At 36.5% G+C, this 17138-nt stretch overlaps 1 protein-coding gene across 14 annotated transcripts in view; it reads right to left on the reverse strand.

Annotated features, from left to right (window-relative positions):
- SOX6 (SRY-box transcription factor 6) overlaps positions 1-17138 on the reverse strand; it is a 546353-nt gene that overhangs the window by 388298 nt on the left and 140917 nt on the right. For 10 of the 14 annotated variants that reach the window (XM_070764091.1, XM_070764122.1, XM_070764035.1 and 7 more), the window contains one exon: positions 1262-1365. The exons of 3 other annotated variants lie outside the window; for them this stretch is intronic. The gene's annotated coding sequence lies outside the window, so the exon portion shown is untranslated. Of the gene's footprint in view, positions 1-1261; positions 1366-17138 lie in introns of those variants that run through there. One more of the 14 variants, XM_070764026.1, reaches the window with a different exon arrangement.

A 17138-nucleotide genomic window follows, 5' to 3' on the forward strand; every position in this document is an offset into this window, starting at 1 on the left:
CATTCTTGTTAATAAACAATGCACACATTCAACCATTCCTGGTACAATATTTAATCATCAAAAGTAATGTAAAATACAACTGAACTTTTTTTTTCTCCATTTCAATATGTGTTGTCCCACTTCAAAAAAAAGGCAAATATTTCCTGCAGACATAACAGAAACAAAAAGCAGGGGACTAGAAAGAAGAAATAAAAGGAATTCAGAGATTCCTTTTCCCTTAGGAGAATGTACCACTGCTGTTGTACCAGACAACAATTCTGCTAGCTCCCTCTGTCTAGTTAAGGTCTCATATGCTTTATCTTCCAACATGCCAGCAGGTGCCAAATCCTCATAAAAATGTTTTTTAACAATATGCAATGCTGCAGCAAGAATATACAAGTGAAACTTTCATTCATAACCTCTTGATGTTGTCTAGTGGATGGATGACAGATGGACAAACAGACGTGTGTGTGCGTGTGTGTGTTTGTGTGTGAGTATTGAGCATAAATACATGTTTAAATTTTTTTTAACATCAAGAAAATTGCTCTGGATACTGAATTCAAACCATTTGAAATCAACCCGAGCGCTTTGAGATAATTTCTATTTAAGCAATTCCTTGGACGTTGGTGATCTCTAAGTGGATAAATTTTTATAAAGCAAAAATTGCCCACCATTTATTAGAAATAGTCCTTCGTGGTCTTTCTTTCTGTATGTATAATTCTTTGTTCTTTCCACTCCAGTAACTAACTAGTCACAAAAGCATTTGACTGAACTGCAACCCAGATTTTGCTCCCTCCCAAAAGAGGAGGGACAAAGCTGCTCACAAGTAAGCAATGGTTATAACAACAGATTTTGCAACCAAAGGGAATTTATTAGTAGTATTCTACAACAATTGCCAATTGTTGTCAGCACCGAAATTTCTTTGATAGCTTGAGAAAGTTTAAAGTAGGTAATTATCATGCGTTGATATATATATTATATATACTAACAATATAGTAATAAACATCATTTTATTACCCTATGACCCTGGATATATAAATTTGGATAATGAGAAATTGATTATATATATACATATACAAACAGGCACACGCACAATATGTATACACAAGTATATAGACAAATATTTGAAGGGTTGGAAGTCCAAAGTTAAAACAAATAGGAATAATCAGATTACAGCTGCATTGTGGAACTACCTTGAAACAAACATCTGATATTTTCATAAGACATTTACTTTTGACTGCTAAACTTTTATCTCTTTTTTAGAAAAGCATTGTTTTTATACCTTGAAAGATTGATGTTTTAATAGGAGAAATACTTATTTTCATTGTATACAAGCTCTTGGTCATAGAATCATATTTCCTTTAAAGTCAAGTACCTTTTTGTGATCTGAAAAACAAAATATATTAATGTATTAGACTGTAAACAAGATATCTTGATTTATACAATTCTTGTTTTGTTTCATATCTTCATTGCATTAGGCTAAATTAATTATGCTCAGCATTGTATATTTTCTCTTTTCATTAAATATTTTGGTCTGATTGTAGCAACAAACTCAAATAAGGATATTAGAACTCTACACTAAGGAAGAGCAATGTTAATTAGATTAAATGTATTAATTTTATACAAGATTTATTAAAAATTATTCTTCATTGATTTTTTAAAAATCATCTCAAAATTTCCTCAAACATTTCAGATTCAACATTAATCTGAAATATATTTAAGTACTTAAAACCGTCAATTGTATTTTACAAAACAGATTTAAAAGACAGACGTTGAAGGAGAAAACAAAAGATTTTGCATTATTTAGGAAAGCTAAAAATAGGAAGAATTAAAAACCAATTTTTTTCAGACTTTCTCTTGTTAATTCCTCTAAATAATTAGTTTCACTACAGGAATTATTTCACCAAAAATATAGTGATAACAAGAAGTGCCATGTTGAATTGTCGTTCTCTCTTTATTTTCAACAGTGTAGCTCCTGGGACAATACAAGTAGACAAAATAGCAAAGCCTTTTTTAATCTTACCCTGATCAACTGAACCTCTCTTTCTCCAACACAGCTTTGTGCATGATATCTTTCTGATAGTGTTTCTTATTTAATTAAAACAGACACTGACAGAAGGACATGGATTAGAACTGTAATGATGCATTTACTTAGATTAATCGGAGTCTCCTTTTGGAGTAATGGCTTAAACAAAGAACAAAAGGGAATTGTTATGAAACAGCCTTTTATCCTAAGCAAAGGTCATATTATGAGGTTTTTAATTTTGTCATCCTCTGTTATATTGGGCCTCGCTACTGGAACATGAGAAGTGCCCTTTTTAGTTTTCAAAGCCCATTATTATAATATAGCCATTAAAGCTGCAAATTAAAATGTCTGATTTTAAAACAGGTTGCTTAGCTTTCAGAACCCTCTAATTAGCATGTTGTGCATTGTTGTGAAGGAAAAACGACTAAAACACTAATGACCACGGCCAGGTGACCGCACTGCTGAACAAAGTAATAAACCTCTTTTTCAAGTCATATAATGAATTATCCAAGCTGGGGTCTCCCCTACATCATTTTACACATAAAGAAATACATATATCAATCCAGGGGTTATTATTATGAGATTTGATATATAGCAGAAAACCAACCCAATGACAGAATTAATATCGAACAACAAGGCAAAAAACAAAACACATTCAAGGAATCAATAATATAATTCTCGAAATTTCTAATCACATTCACTGAATTGAACAAGGCTCATGTCTATGTAAATAAATTAAAGGGTTGTATTTATTTTTGTAGCCCAACCTCACTTTCCCAAAATCCTGAGCAGTTAACATTTAAAAAAAAAAAATTAAAATCCTTATTTAAAATTACACAGCCTCTAAAATAATAATTAAGGAATTCAAAAGTCTTGATTGAAGAGGAAAAAGTAAGAAGGGTGATTTTAATATAACTTTTCTATTAGTGCCATTACCACTTAAAAGTATGTATCAGTGTATCTATGCAGTAGCATAAGAGTGAATTTCTGCTATACCATCCTTCCAAGACAGATGGGAATTTAAAATTTCTAGTCAAAATGAGAACAGGCTTTTTGTCTCCATAACCAGAAAAGTATCATTTCATCTGGATCCAGTAGTATAGTTGCAAAGCTATTCAAAACCCACCTATGTCGCCAGGCGTGGGGTAACTGAGTTGCCCCTAGGCTACACTAAGGCTATGGTAGAATTGTGTATGGTCTGTCATAGAAACATAGAAACATAGAAGTCTGACGGCAGAAAAAGACCTCCTGGTCCATCTAGTCTGCCCTTATACTATTTTCTGTATTTTATCTTAGGATGGATATATGTTTATCCCAGGCATGTTTAAATTCAGTTACTGTGGATTTATCTACCACGTCTGCTGGAAGTTTGTTCCAAGGATCTACTACTCTTTCAGTAAAATAATATTTTCTCATGTTCCTTTTGATCTTTCCCCCAACTAACTTCAGATTGTGTCCCCTTGTTCTTGTGTTCACTTTCCTTTTAAAAACACTTCCCTCCTGGACCTTATTTAACCCTTTAATATATTTAAATGTTTCGATCATGTCCCCCCTTTTCCTTCTGTCCTCCAGACTATACAGATTGAATTCATTAAGTCTTTCCTGATACGTTTTATGCTTAAGACCTTCCACCATTCTTGTAGCCCGTCTTTGGACCTGTTCAATTTTGTCAATATCTTTTTGTAGGTGAGGTCTCCAGAACTGAACACAGTATTCCAAATGTGGTCTCACCAGCATTCTATATAGCGGGATCATAATCTCCCTCTTCCTGCTTGTTATACCTCTAGTTATGCAGCCAAGCATCCTACTTGCTTTCCCTACCGCCTGACTGCACTGTTCACCCATTTTGAGACTGTCAGAAATCACTACCCCTAAATCCTTTTCTTCTGTAGTATTTGCTAACACAGAACTGCCAATACAATACTCAGATTGAGGATTCCTTTTCCCCAAGTGCATTATTTTACATTTGGAAACATTAAACTGCAGTTTCCATTGCTTTGACCATTTATCTAGTAAAGCTAAATCATTTACCAAATTTAAAGACGCCTCCAGGAATATCAACCCTATTGCACACTTTAGAGTCATCGGCAAATAGGCAAACCTTCCCTACCAAACCTTCCCCTACGTCACTCACAAACATATTAAAAAGAATAGGACCCAGAACAGACCCTTGTGGCACACCGCTTGTAACCTGACTCTGTTCAGAATACTCGCCGTTAACAATAACTCTCTGATGTCTATGCTTCAGCCAGCTGCAAATCCATTGAACTATCCAGGGATTAAGTCCAATCTTCACTAATTTATCTATCAGCTCTTTATGTGGAACCGTATCAAAGGCTTTGCTGAAGTCCAGGTAGGCAATATCCACGGCACCACCTTCATCCAACACCTTTGTGACATAGTCAAAGAAATCAATGAGATTAGTCTGACATGATTTGCCTTCAGTAAAGCCATGCTGATTTGGGTCCAATAAGTTATTGTTTTTTAGGTGCTGATTTATCCTCTTTTTGAGTAGAGTCTCCATCATTTTAACTACCACTGATGTCAAGCTAACTGGCCTGTAGTTACCAGCTTCTTCTCTACTGCCCTTCTTGTGGATAGGCACAACACTGGCCATTCTCCAATCCTCAGGAACTTCTCCTGTTAATAAGGATTGGTTAAACAAATCAGTCAGGGGGGTAGCAATGACAGATCTGAGTTCTTTAAGAACTCTGGGGTGGATGCCATCTGGACCCATTGCCTTATTTATCTTTAATGTCTGAGTTGTATGGTTTTAATAATGGGTTTTTAATGTGTTTTTAATATATTGGATTTGTGACATTGTGTTTTGTTGTGAGCTGCTTCGAGTCCTCGGAGAGGGGCGGCATACAAATTTAATTAATAATAATAATAATAATAATAATAATAATAATAATAATAATAATGTAAAGTATTTTAGTCTCAAGGAGTAGTTATGATGGCGTAGTGGTTAGAATGCAGTATTGAAGGCTAATTATTCTGACTGCCAGTAGTTCAATCCTCACCAGCTCAAGGTTGACTCAGCCTTCCATCCTTCCAAGGCTAGTAAAATGAGGACCCCAATTTTTAGGGGCAATATGCTGACTTTGTAAACTGCTTAGAGAGGGCTTATAAGTATAAGTGCTATTGCTATTACTATTTTGAAGGACAAATATACAGTAGGTGTATACAAGTGCCATCCCCAATAAGTTGTAAGTTGACTATATAATAATAGAAACATAAAAGACTGACGGCAGAAAAAGACTTCATGGTCTTTCTAGTCTGCCCTTATACTATTTCCTGTATTTTATCTTAGGATGGATATATGTTTATCCCAGGCATGTTTAAATTCAGTTACTGTGGATTTACCAACCACATCTGCTGGAAGTTTGTTCCAAGGATCTACTACTCTTTCAGTGAAATAATATTTTCTCACATTGCTTTTGATCTTTCCCCCAACTAACTTCAGATTGTGTCCCCTTGTTCTTGTGTTCACTTTCCTATTAAAAACACTTCCCTCCTGAACCTTTTTTAACCCTTTAACATATTTCAATGTTTCGATCATGTCCCCCCTTTTCCTTCTGTCCTCCAGACTATACAGATTGAGTTCATTAAGTCTTTCCTGATACGTTTTATGCTTAAGACCTTCCACCATTCTTGTAGCCCATCTTTGGACCCGTTCAATTTTGTCAATATCTTTTTGTAGGTGAGGTCTCCTACTACAACAACAACAACAACAACAATAACAACAACAACAACAACAATAATAATAATTTATTAGATTTGTATGCCGCCTCTCTCCGAGGACTCGGGACGGCTCACAACAATAATAAAATGAACAGTAATACAAATCCAATGTTAATAAAAACTAGAATTAAAACCCATTAATATTTAAAAAAACAATCAATACTACAATTTAGCTTTTCTTCTTATGCTTTCTTGCTTGCTGATTGACTGATTGAACTTATATGGTTACCCAGCCACTCGGTTGATCCTTGACAGCTCACCACAATCAATAAAACAGGAATAAAAGCAACAGACACAAGACCAAACTATTACCCCTCTGACTCAATCCCCACCTTCATCCAATTTAATTAATTTAATTATTAATTACATTTATAAGCCGCCCAACTCGTTGCAGACTCTGAGTGGCGTACAGTCATAAAAAGAATATAATATAACAATAGCAATATAACACAGTTAAAACCCCAGAAGTAAAACAATCATTCACCAAACATTCATTCTTCTTGGCGGGAGCTAGTTGGTCTTACTCAACAGCCCCAGGCTTGCTAGCAGAGCCATATTTCCACAGCCTTCTGGAAGGCTAGGAGAGTGGGGATGGTATGAGTCTCTGGGGGTAGTTGATTCCACAGAGCTGAAGCCACTACAGAGAAGGCCCTCCCACATGGCCCTGCCATTCAGCATTGTTTTATTGACAGGACCTGGAGAAGGCCGACCCTGTTGGCTCTAGTCAATTGCTGGGAGATACATGGTAAATAGTCTGGCCCAATGCCATCTAGGAATTTATAAGTGATAACCAACACCTTGAACTGTGTCCAAAGACCAATTGGAAGCCAGTGCAGCTCGAGGGGTGTTGGAGTAATGTGGGTGTATCTAGGTACACCCACAACAGCTCATGCGGCTGCCTTCTGGACTAACTGTAGTCTCCGAACGCTTTTCAAGGGTAGCCTCATGTAGAACGCATTGCAATAATGGAGCTGCAAGGTGATAACGGCATGAGTGACTGTGAGAATAGACTCCTTATCCAGGTAGGGCCGTAACTGGTGCACTAGGTGAAATTGTGCAAAGGCCCCCCTAGCCACAGCTGAGAGGTGTTGTTCTAATCTCAGCTGCGGATCTAGGAGGACCCACTCTGAGAGGGTTAATATCTCCCCCCCCCCAAAGTCAAGGATGGACAGATGGAACAGTCCTTGGGAGGCAATGACCACAGACGCTCAGTCTTGTCAGGGTTGAGTTTGAGCCTGTTAACTCCCATCCAGACCCTCACAGCCTCCAGGCACCGGCACATCATGTCCATTGCTTCACTGAATTGACAAGGGGTGGAGATGTAAAGTTGAGTGTCATCAGCAGTTTCAGAGTCTCACCCAGCAGTTTTGTTTAGATGTTAAATAGAAGGGGGGAGAGGACCCCTGCAAAATGATGCCTCCCACTCTCAATCCCTCCAGTTGTGGCAGAAGTATATCATAGTCAATGGTATCAACAGCTGCTGAGAGGTCAAGGGGCACCAAGATAGAGGAGTGTCCCCCTTTCTTGGGCTAACCAGAGATCATTCATCAGCATGACCAAAGCAGATTCAGTGCTGTAACCAGGCTTGAATCCTGACTGATAAGGGTCCAGAAAATCAGCTTCATCCAACAACCACAGGAGCTGGAGCACCACTACTTTCTCAACAATCTTTCCTAAAAAGGGAAGGTTGGAGACTGGATGATCGTTTTTTAATTCGCTGGATCCAGGGAAGGCTCCAATGGTTGGCGGGGGGAAAGCCAGGTCTTCATGATCTTCAGAAAAGTTAAAAAAGAAGAGATCCCTCCTTGAATCTTGGGTGGGTGGGGGCTATTCCAGGCAGGTGATTACAGAGAAGGCGCACCTCCAAGATCCCATCAGTTGACAACAATTAGGGGAAGGGACCTGGAGCATGTACACCTAATGTTCTGACCTAATCAGACATAATCTCAGGAAGAAACAATCCTGAGAATAGCCTAGTCCTGTGTCATGTAGCCTTTAATTATGATAACCAGACTTTGACATGCACTCAAAAAGTAACTGGAAGTCAATGCAGCTTACAGAATGGTATATCATGGCAAACCACAGAGTACCCAGCAATTAAATTACACTAATTGCAGCCTCCAAATGGTCTTCAAGGGCAGCCCCATATAGAGTGTTGGTAGTAAATCAATTGGAAGTGATTAATATGAGTGACATGAGCAAGGCCTTCCAAGACAGGAATGGGCACAAATGGTGCACAAGATGAATTAGTCCCACCTATACAGCTGCCACATTCCAGGAGGAACTAAGTCAAAGAGAACAATTCTCCTGATCCCAAGGAGCCAAAAATCCATAATCCTTCTGTCTTGCTATGGTTTAATCCTAGCCCGATTCTCCCTATCCAGACCTTATTGCCTCTAGGAAGTTAAGTAGGATCAGAACAGCATCACTTCCCTTGGTATATGGTAGGGAGGTATAATTGGCTAGTGATGATGCTGAACCCCATGATATTGAATGAATGAAACCTCAGGAGCTTCACAAAATATTTGAATGGGACTGAGAAAGAATATGCCTTCATTTCCCTTTTCTGTATTTAAAAATGCAAAATATAGACATAACACCTCTGTCTATATTTTTACATTGCCTGTATACATACAAAGTTAGAGATCCATCTAATCTGTATCAATAATCTTTAACATATGTGGACCAAATGTTGACAGATCCGTAGGTAGGAATACTAAGAACTGTGGTTCAGCGACACATAGAGAATCACACAGATCTTTCTAAAGTAAAATTAATAGACTGGAGAAAACTGATTAATGTTACTGAACAGAGGTGAAACTTGCCTTTTTAAATAAGAGGTACGAATAAGACCAACTATGCATAGCAGGAAGCTTTAATTAAATTGTACAAAATAGAATGAGTAAATTTACACTGGAGGTGCCATATTCAGTTTGGGAAGACCATACATATAAATGTAAATGGCACTATACCACAGAGGCTTGAATGCTACTACAAAATGATGGATTTCAGATTGAGGCGGCACTATAAATATGAAGTCATTTTCACACATGTTTAGTTGATGCTCAGTCAGTGGTGACCTGCAGCTGATTGTCTACCAAAACTACAGTAGATCTTCGGCCAAGTTCCAGCTATAGCCTTAGCTGGATTTATTCATTCAGACATGCAAATCATTTCTCACTGGGATAGCTATTAAACAAATCAGCATCCACCTTTGATCTGTTCTGAATCAAAACTGTATGTTTACTCAGTTGGTAGCTGCACTGTGATGTGGAAAAGAAGCTGAGATATCACACTTCTGGAGTTTCATGAGAAACAAAATCTAGAATGTCCAAATCATCAAAGCATCTACTCATAAACCTTTCAATGAATTTAGTAGTAGATCAGCACTAGAGGAATTACAAGAATGGGTCATAAGACAGAATATTTTAAGGACACTGTGTAATGTGAACGAATGCCTCCTGTGTGTAACTCAATACCCACGAGCCTAAGCTAGCATTTGAAAAGCACATTTTGATTTAATAAAAGTCAAATGTTGAAACACACACCACAGTCGTTTTAGCAAATAAGTAAAAAAATATGGGGCCAGTCTCCCACATGCAACATGAACATTGGCTTTAAACTTAGAATTGTTTAGATAGTAAATTAACTGTGTTGCTTAACCTTCACTGGATAAAAAGCCTTCCAGCCAATATCTGTATCCATTCAGCATTAGAACAATGAGCTCCTGCCTAAGCATAGTACTTAGTGTCCTGCGGTTTTTATCGAATATCCATATATTACATTAGTGTACATAGCACAGTAGCAGTAATTTAAGAGTTCAACATAGCAGCCTGGTAGGATCAGGCTGGCATAAAAAGCAGTTAGTAGCGTGGCAAAGTACAAACAGTAGCAAAACAGTTACACAAATTCAAGGCTCATAATGCTATGGAAAAAAAGAACAAGAACTGAAATGGATTTCGCATAAAGAAACGCCAGATTGTTAAACTACATAAAGTGTCGGTCTTTTACAGTATGTAGGCTACCCTTTAGGAAAAGGATTTACAGTAATAATCTTTGGAGATTAATTTCACAGCCAAAATTCTGTTCACTGTCCCAGTTTGGATGCTCAGTCTCTGTCTGAAACTCAGCTAAATCAGTCAAGATAGGAACAAATTTGTATCTGTACCACAAATAGAAAAAAGAAAGCCAAGCTGTGTAATAACTTTTGGGTTATTTGCATTAACCTTTGTGTGTGTGTGTGTGTGTGTGTGTGTGTGTGTGAGAGAGAGAGAGAGAGAGAGAGAGGGTGGGTGGGTTATGTTTAACTTGAACTGTTGTGATACACTTAAACAACCAGGAGTAAAATTCGTTGCAATGAGCAGCTTGATGTTACTACTCCAAGTAGAGGATTTGAAATCACTAGTTATGTGGTAACTTGATTGATTGATAGTTTTAGGTATTAGCTCAAGGAAATTTGAATTTATTTTCTAGTCTAAAACGATGTAGTATCACATTGAACAAATCAGATACAAAACTGCAATTATGCCTACAACTACGTGCCTAAGATCAATTAAATCACAACAATAATTGCAAACCAGTATGTCTAGAGCTGCACACATTTCTTCCTGTAGGCTATGCATGCAACCAATATATCTGTGATGTCACAGTTTTTTTCATATTTATCAAATCCCATTAAGGGTATGATTAGTTAATCAGAACTAAAGAGCTTGAAATAGATCTATACTAGTTTCCCTTCATTTTCATTATCAGCAAAAATATGTTACACACATATTGTGTGTGTGTGTGTTTTCTGTCGGATCACTCTGGTATATTCTGGCAAAAAAACCAGAAAACCTCAGTCATGTGACTTTGTGGGATGTTGTAATTGGTCATAAATGTGCGTGTGTGCATGCAAATGTCTGTCAAAACTCAAAAAAAAGGTCAAGTAGCTCTGAGAAGGTCAGTCATAAATTTGAACTGTTGCTAAGCAACCAACCATTAAGTGAGGACAACTTGCATTTGGTTTGCCTTAAGGGTTCAGAGCTATATGGATTCTGGTTTTCTTTAATCTTTTGGGGGATTTTAAAATGTTCAGATGCAAGAATCCTCATAGGGGGAACTAGGATTGTGACCATTTAGCCACACCCACCCAGTCACATGACCATAAAGCCACGCCCACAAAATAAGCCACATTCACAGAACCATTAGTAAAAGATTCAGAACCCAAACCCGACTCCTACCCAGTCACATGACCATCAAGCCACTCCCATCTGGTCAAATGACTGTCAAGCCACTCCCATAAAATTAAGCCACACTCACAGACAGGTAGTAAAATTTGGAACCCACCCATTTTAAAAGTTAAGATTTATAATCTTAGAAAATTATCTGCAACTGTATTTTTTTTCTTCTAACTAGATTTTGAACCTACTTTGTAATTCATTAAACTCTTCTACTAATCTCTAGGACTATCATTTTAGAGGATGCTAAATCCCTAATTACTGTTCCTTAATTCTTCATTTCTCCCTCTGCTCCCCCATTCTCTTTAATCCATTATTGTTGGATTTATTGTTCTAATTTGGTCTTCTAAAGTAAAAATGCCTGCCTTTTCTTAAAGAAAATAAACTGAAATGATACACGGTGGTTCACACAAAATCTTGTTGAAAACCTCAAAGCCTATAGATAACAGCCTATGGAACACAGGAAGGCGTTTGGTTTGTTGTCTAAAAATAACTAGTGAAACATGGCCAATGGACTATAATAATAAAAATTATGACAAAAGACACCTGAGAGGGTAGCAGGCAGCTTTTCAAAGACTCCTCTTGGGAGACATAATTCAGGCAGACAAGGTGAAAGGCCTGGGGAAAGACTACAGTGTGCTTTTTAAACTGACAACTAAAATCAGTTGCACCACAGGCCAAAAAACATGAGAACTAGGACACTTTAAAAAGCAGAAGAACTCATTGCACTAAACTTTGAAAAACGGAGGTTTCTGAAAGAGGAGTAACTTTGTCATATGTTTAGAGTCAAATTATACCCGTAAACATGACAGCTAATGGATACCATGTACAACAAATTATTTGCATGCTTTGGTAAGTTGTTGTCATACAGACAGGGCAAAGAGGAATTCTTTGGGTATCATCTTTATGAGGATATTATTATAATTGAGGAGTACTAGACTTCCACATAAACCTAGAGCGATTGAAATTTCTGTTGCATGGGCACTGATTCCAAATAAAGTGTAATGCAAATAAGCATGCACATATATGCTTGGAAAACTAGCTCACTGCCATAAACTGCAAAGATAAAGCAATAATTGGGGGTGTATGCAAACTAAAAGGTTTGTTGTGAAATCTAATCAATATTTTGAAAATTTTACATTTCCAGAAGCAATAGATACTGACTCAACATACTTCTGGCCATTATCAAAACTAGACTGTTTTCAGGCTGAATCTAGAATTACACTAGAATCCAGAAACTGTGAGCCTGAGGTTTTAACAGTCCCATTTAGCACATGACTATTTTTTTAATTATCTGTTTTTATTAACTGGTTAGGATTATCTTTGTCTGAATTGATTTTTATTATTGTTATTATTGTTGTTGTTGTTGTTGTTGTTGTTGTCCTTAATATACATTATTCCATCATCTGTATTAGATGGGCTGGGATTTAGAATTTAACTCCTTATTTTTATATAAAATAATAGCATTGTGATAATCAATATTATGGTATCTCTCAACTTTAAAAACCAAATATAATGGATGGATGGATGAACGGATAGAAAGACCGATAGAAAGACAGACAGACAGACAGGAGAATAAGATGGAAACCTGAGTTTAAATGGCTATTACAAACAATAACATTCTGAAATATTTTTTTCAAGAACTAAAAATACTTCCAAATCCATTTTCAAACAAGTGATCCAGTCTGATACATTGTCAATGTACAAAAAATGTACCAAACCTAATAGGGATATGCAATATGTCCAGTTCCTGGCAGAAATCAACCATCCACACAATCTGTTTCCCAAAACTAGGTCCGCAACAAACTTGAGATGGATCTAGATAAGCCTCCTTATCTTAAACCACGTTCAGCCAAGATACTATACATGCTTTGTCTTATCCAATAAATGGAATACCAAGGACTGGCCATAAAGTATGTGGAATTCAGGATGTGTATTCTTTTTAAGTATGGTGTAATCAATATTCTATTCCAAGTGCCATTAATGACTGGGCTGGCTTTGGATTCAAAGGCAAAAAGATTTTTAAAAATACATGGATATCCAAGTATCATCTGTCTTTTCCTAGACTCAAATGTTCCAGGAAAAGGCTCAACTGCTATAAGAAACTGCAGACAGATATTATATCAGTTCTATTAGTGATACACTAAGCCAACTGGCCTGAATACAAATTGTAGATATTTACGCAGCACTTTCTTCTTCATTTTTAGAACAATGGTCATGTTGTTTATGAGAAGGTAACACTATACAACAATCAAATTAATAATGCTCACATTTATACTTCCATAAAGATTTTTAGACCGATGGCAGCTGATTGTTTTCACTTTTTTTTCACATATAGTACTACAAAAAAAGTACAGTTTTGAAAGAGATGTATTGATTAAGCAAACATTCATTCCAGTCAGGTATTCAACAATGGTACTCTTGATACCCCAATAACTCTTTTTAGGTAGCAAAAGGGAAGCTAGCCAAAACAAGAGGGGGAGGATTTCCTGACCAATATAAACTAATACGATAGCTGATTTATTAATCCAATAATTATTTTATTGCAGACTTTCTTTCTGCTATAAAAAATGAAGTACTGTACTTTCTTTTCCTCTTTAGTATTTGTGTATTACAGAGTATACCACGTTTCTTCCACAATGGTACTTGCGTCTGTGTGTATATTTTATTTTCAGGCAAGTCACTGGGAACACTCAGCTAGGCAGGTATTCGATACAACACTACAGGAGAAGCAGCAAACCCTGAACATGGCAAAGGTGATCATAATACATAAGCTTCAAATGACAGCCACCTAAACAGCCTGCATCTTTTGTCAAATTAAGTATAAATTAATGGATGTACTTTGTCATGCTGATCAGATGTAATTGTAGCAATGCATCATTAGATGCAAATGAACATTTGAGCATCTTCAATATAACAAGGCAAGTTGAACACAATGTTTATTTCAGGCTGGCCCTTATTGACATAGCAAGGCTCATTGTCAACCCTCACTCGGTGAAACATTTTTCACTGCAGCTTGAACAAATGTTTTTTTTCATTCTAAGCAAGCCACCTACCCACGTTTCTCTAGCAAGCAACACACAGCCCTTCAACCAACTGGAAACCGAGCCTGTGGACAATCTCTTACAATTGGAGTGGGTGGGTGGGTGGGTGGGTGTTGTAATTTCACCATGTAAGGGCCAACCTAGAAAAATCTGACTTTTGGTGAATGAAGTATGTGCTAATGCACACAGCTTCTACTTCGAATTGGCTTACGTGGGCAGTAAATGAACCAGCAATAATTTAGCTAGTGTATTATCATTACTTCCTATACTTTTGACAAACAAGGCTACAAATCAAGTTTTTCCCCCCTTGGTTTATGAATTCTAGCTTCCAAAGAATACAATAAACTATGATTTCCAGTTATTACAGAGTGAATGCTAGGTCTCTGCAAATGAACCTAATAAATTAAAACAAATAGTGTATCTGGATGAGCATTATTAAACTTTACATAACTATCCTTTTATCATATGTAAAGATACTTAATGGGATAGGGGAATTTTTTATAAACAGCAATACTTTCCTGAACAGCAGCTTTGGTTCTTCCTGAAATCATAGCCAGAAAGTGTTTTGTTTTTGTTTTTTTTTTAAGTTGGCTATGTACCAGATACTCAGTTCTCTCTCTCTCTCTTTCTGCTATTTGGCAGTTATTTAGGCAGCTGTTAGTTAAAATCAAGGTCTCATATCTGTTAAACGCATCCATACATTAATATTCTGTCAACTTGATTCCTAATTTATTTATAAATAAACAACAACAGTAGAAGTGGTTAAAAAGAATTCTGTGTCATATTTTTAGTTTGTTTCCCCTTCTACACAGAATATGATTTGACCAAGTAACAACCTATAAAAATTCCTGGAAATCCGAGAAGCTTTCGGTTTGTACTAGCCAGTTAATAATGAAACCATGGTAGCAGCTCATTCCACGTTCGTGGTTCTCCCTTGCATCTTCTCCCTTTTAAACACTTTGTATAAAATAGGAAAGTCGTAAAGGATCATTATCACATTTATAGCAAATGCTCGTGCATGGTATAGCTGTTTGCCCTGCAGTACAAAAAAATTACATAGGGTTTGAATGTATGTGGTCTATACAAACTATAGTTAAAGCAATATTAAACAGTTATAAGCTTATCTGTATGAAATAGTAAAAAAAAATCCATTTTTATTCTTCTTTAGGGCAACATTTTATGACAATTAAATTAAAGGCTTAGCAACACTACTTCTTCGAAAAGAATTGTGACAAAATGAATACTTTGAATCACTGACAGAGATGTTGGGCTGCAGAGATATAAGATGTTTATTTCCAAGAGGTTATCTCAAAATCAAACATGTTTTTCTGATATTTAAAATGTGAACTCTTTTGCCATCTGTAGACATTTTAGACAAGCCTTTTTAACAGAGGGGGGGGGGAATGCCAGGCTGAGAAGTAGGCACTTGCCTTTAGTCTTGACGTTTTATTTTATTTTATTTTTCTAAAAAGGGAATTTAACTCTCCTCCACCATTCACTGGTGGCCATCCCGGCAGATCCTTACCCCCACAGCTGTGAATTGGAACATGCAGCTCCCCTGGAAGCAAAACAGGAGATCCTTTTACCAACTTAGAAAAAGGGGGCATTGTGGAGGGCAAACACTTGCATTCTCTTCCCTTTTGAGCGTTCGTGTCATCTTCCTTATATAAAAGGCAAGAAACAGCCACCTATACTGTGTGAGAAGTTCAAAAGAGAGAGACACAGACATGCAAATACAATTCCAGGGTTGGGGGGAGAGGGGGTGAGCAGAGCATAAAACGATTATATGCAGCAAACTGACTTAACATCTATGGGGAAGATCTTTAACAGTTGTTCTAACAGAGTCTTGGAAAAGTGGGGAAAATGTGTAGCAAAGTTATAATTGCAGACCATGCTGGATTTACTATTCCACCTCAAAGTTTTGATTTTACTTTTAAAACACTAATTTAGACTTCAAGGCTAAGTAAATGCCTGATGTTATCATACTCATACATCTCTGTTTTAAAAGTGAATGGCAGAAAACAGAGCATCTTTTTTCAGGCTAGGGTAGTATTTATTTATTTTATTTGTTTATTACTTAGATTTCTATACCACCCTTCTCCGCAGACTCAGGATGGCTAACAACATGTATGTGAGCCAACAAGTACATGAGCCAACAGACACCCACACAACACATAACTACAATGAAGATAAATTCAATTCCCTCTAAAATTGCAAGCCCTTCTCCCTCTGATCATGAATCAACAAAGTTTGAATAAAGCGTTTCATTGGATTTCATGCAGACTTTACCCAACTTTAATGAAATCATAAAAATACTTGCTTTGCAATAGGGTTATATTGTAAGTTCCAGAAACCAAGAAAGACACACAAATTCCTTTATTGTTTCTCACCTATATGCAAAAATCTTTCCAAACTAAAGCAATCATTGTATCACTCCAGATAAGATCTATCTTGATTCACTTTCTTCCAACTAAACTATCTAAACTTCAGTCTATTGGCCTTTTGCAATCCTGCTCCTCTCTCCTGGGAATCCAGTCCTGGTTTAGAAGATATAAAATTCAGACTGATCTGTGGTATCACATATGTAATACCACAGAATGTTGTGGTATTGACCCTTCTTTCTTATCAATGAATTCCTAATTGCTTCCCAAAATTTATTTGTTGTTTGTTTATATTTAAAAGGGTTAGGACAAAAATATTAGTCAATAAAATGTTATTGAGTAAAAATATATTATGTCATATATTATATTGGTATTAATTATAGAAACACTGCAAAACATCAATTGTAAGAATCCAGGCAGGCAATTACAAGATACATACCTGGGGACATTTCCACCTATTTGCACCACATTAGCCCCAAAACTGAGAAATATCACATATCTACAGTTGGTGCCTGAGCCTATTTATATCTACTTCATCTTTGGTGTATTTATCACCATTAAAAAGGAGATCTTTACATTGATGGATTCAATATTTTGATTCAATATTGACTGAATTTGTAGATTTGGGTTACTCAATATTTTAAAAACATGACTCACTATTTTTATTAATGACCTGTACTAAAGGATGAATATTTATCAAATTTGCAGATGGCCCAAAATTATATAAAATAGCTAATACTCTAGA

This window comes from Erythrolamprus reginae, chromosome 1 (genome assembly GCF_031021105.1).
Source record: "Erythrolamprus reginae isolate rEryReg1 chromosome 1, rEryReg1.hap1, whole genome shotgun sequence".
NCBI lineage: Eukaryota > Metazoa > Chordata > Lepidosauria > Squamata > Dipsadidae > Erythrolamprus > Erythrolamprus reginae.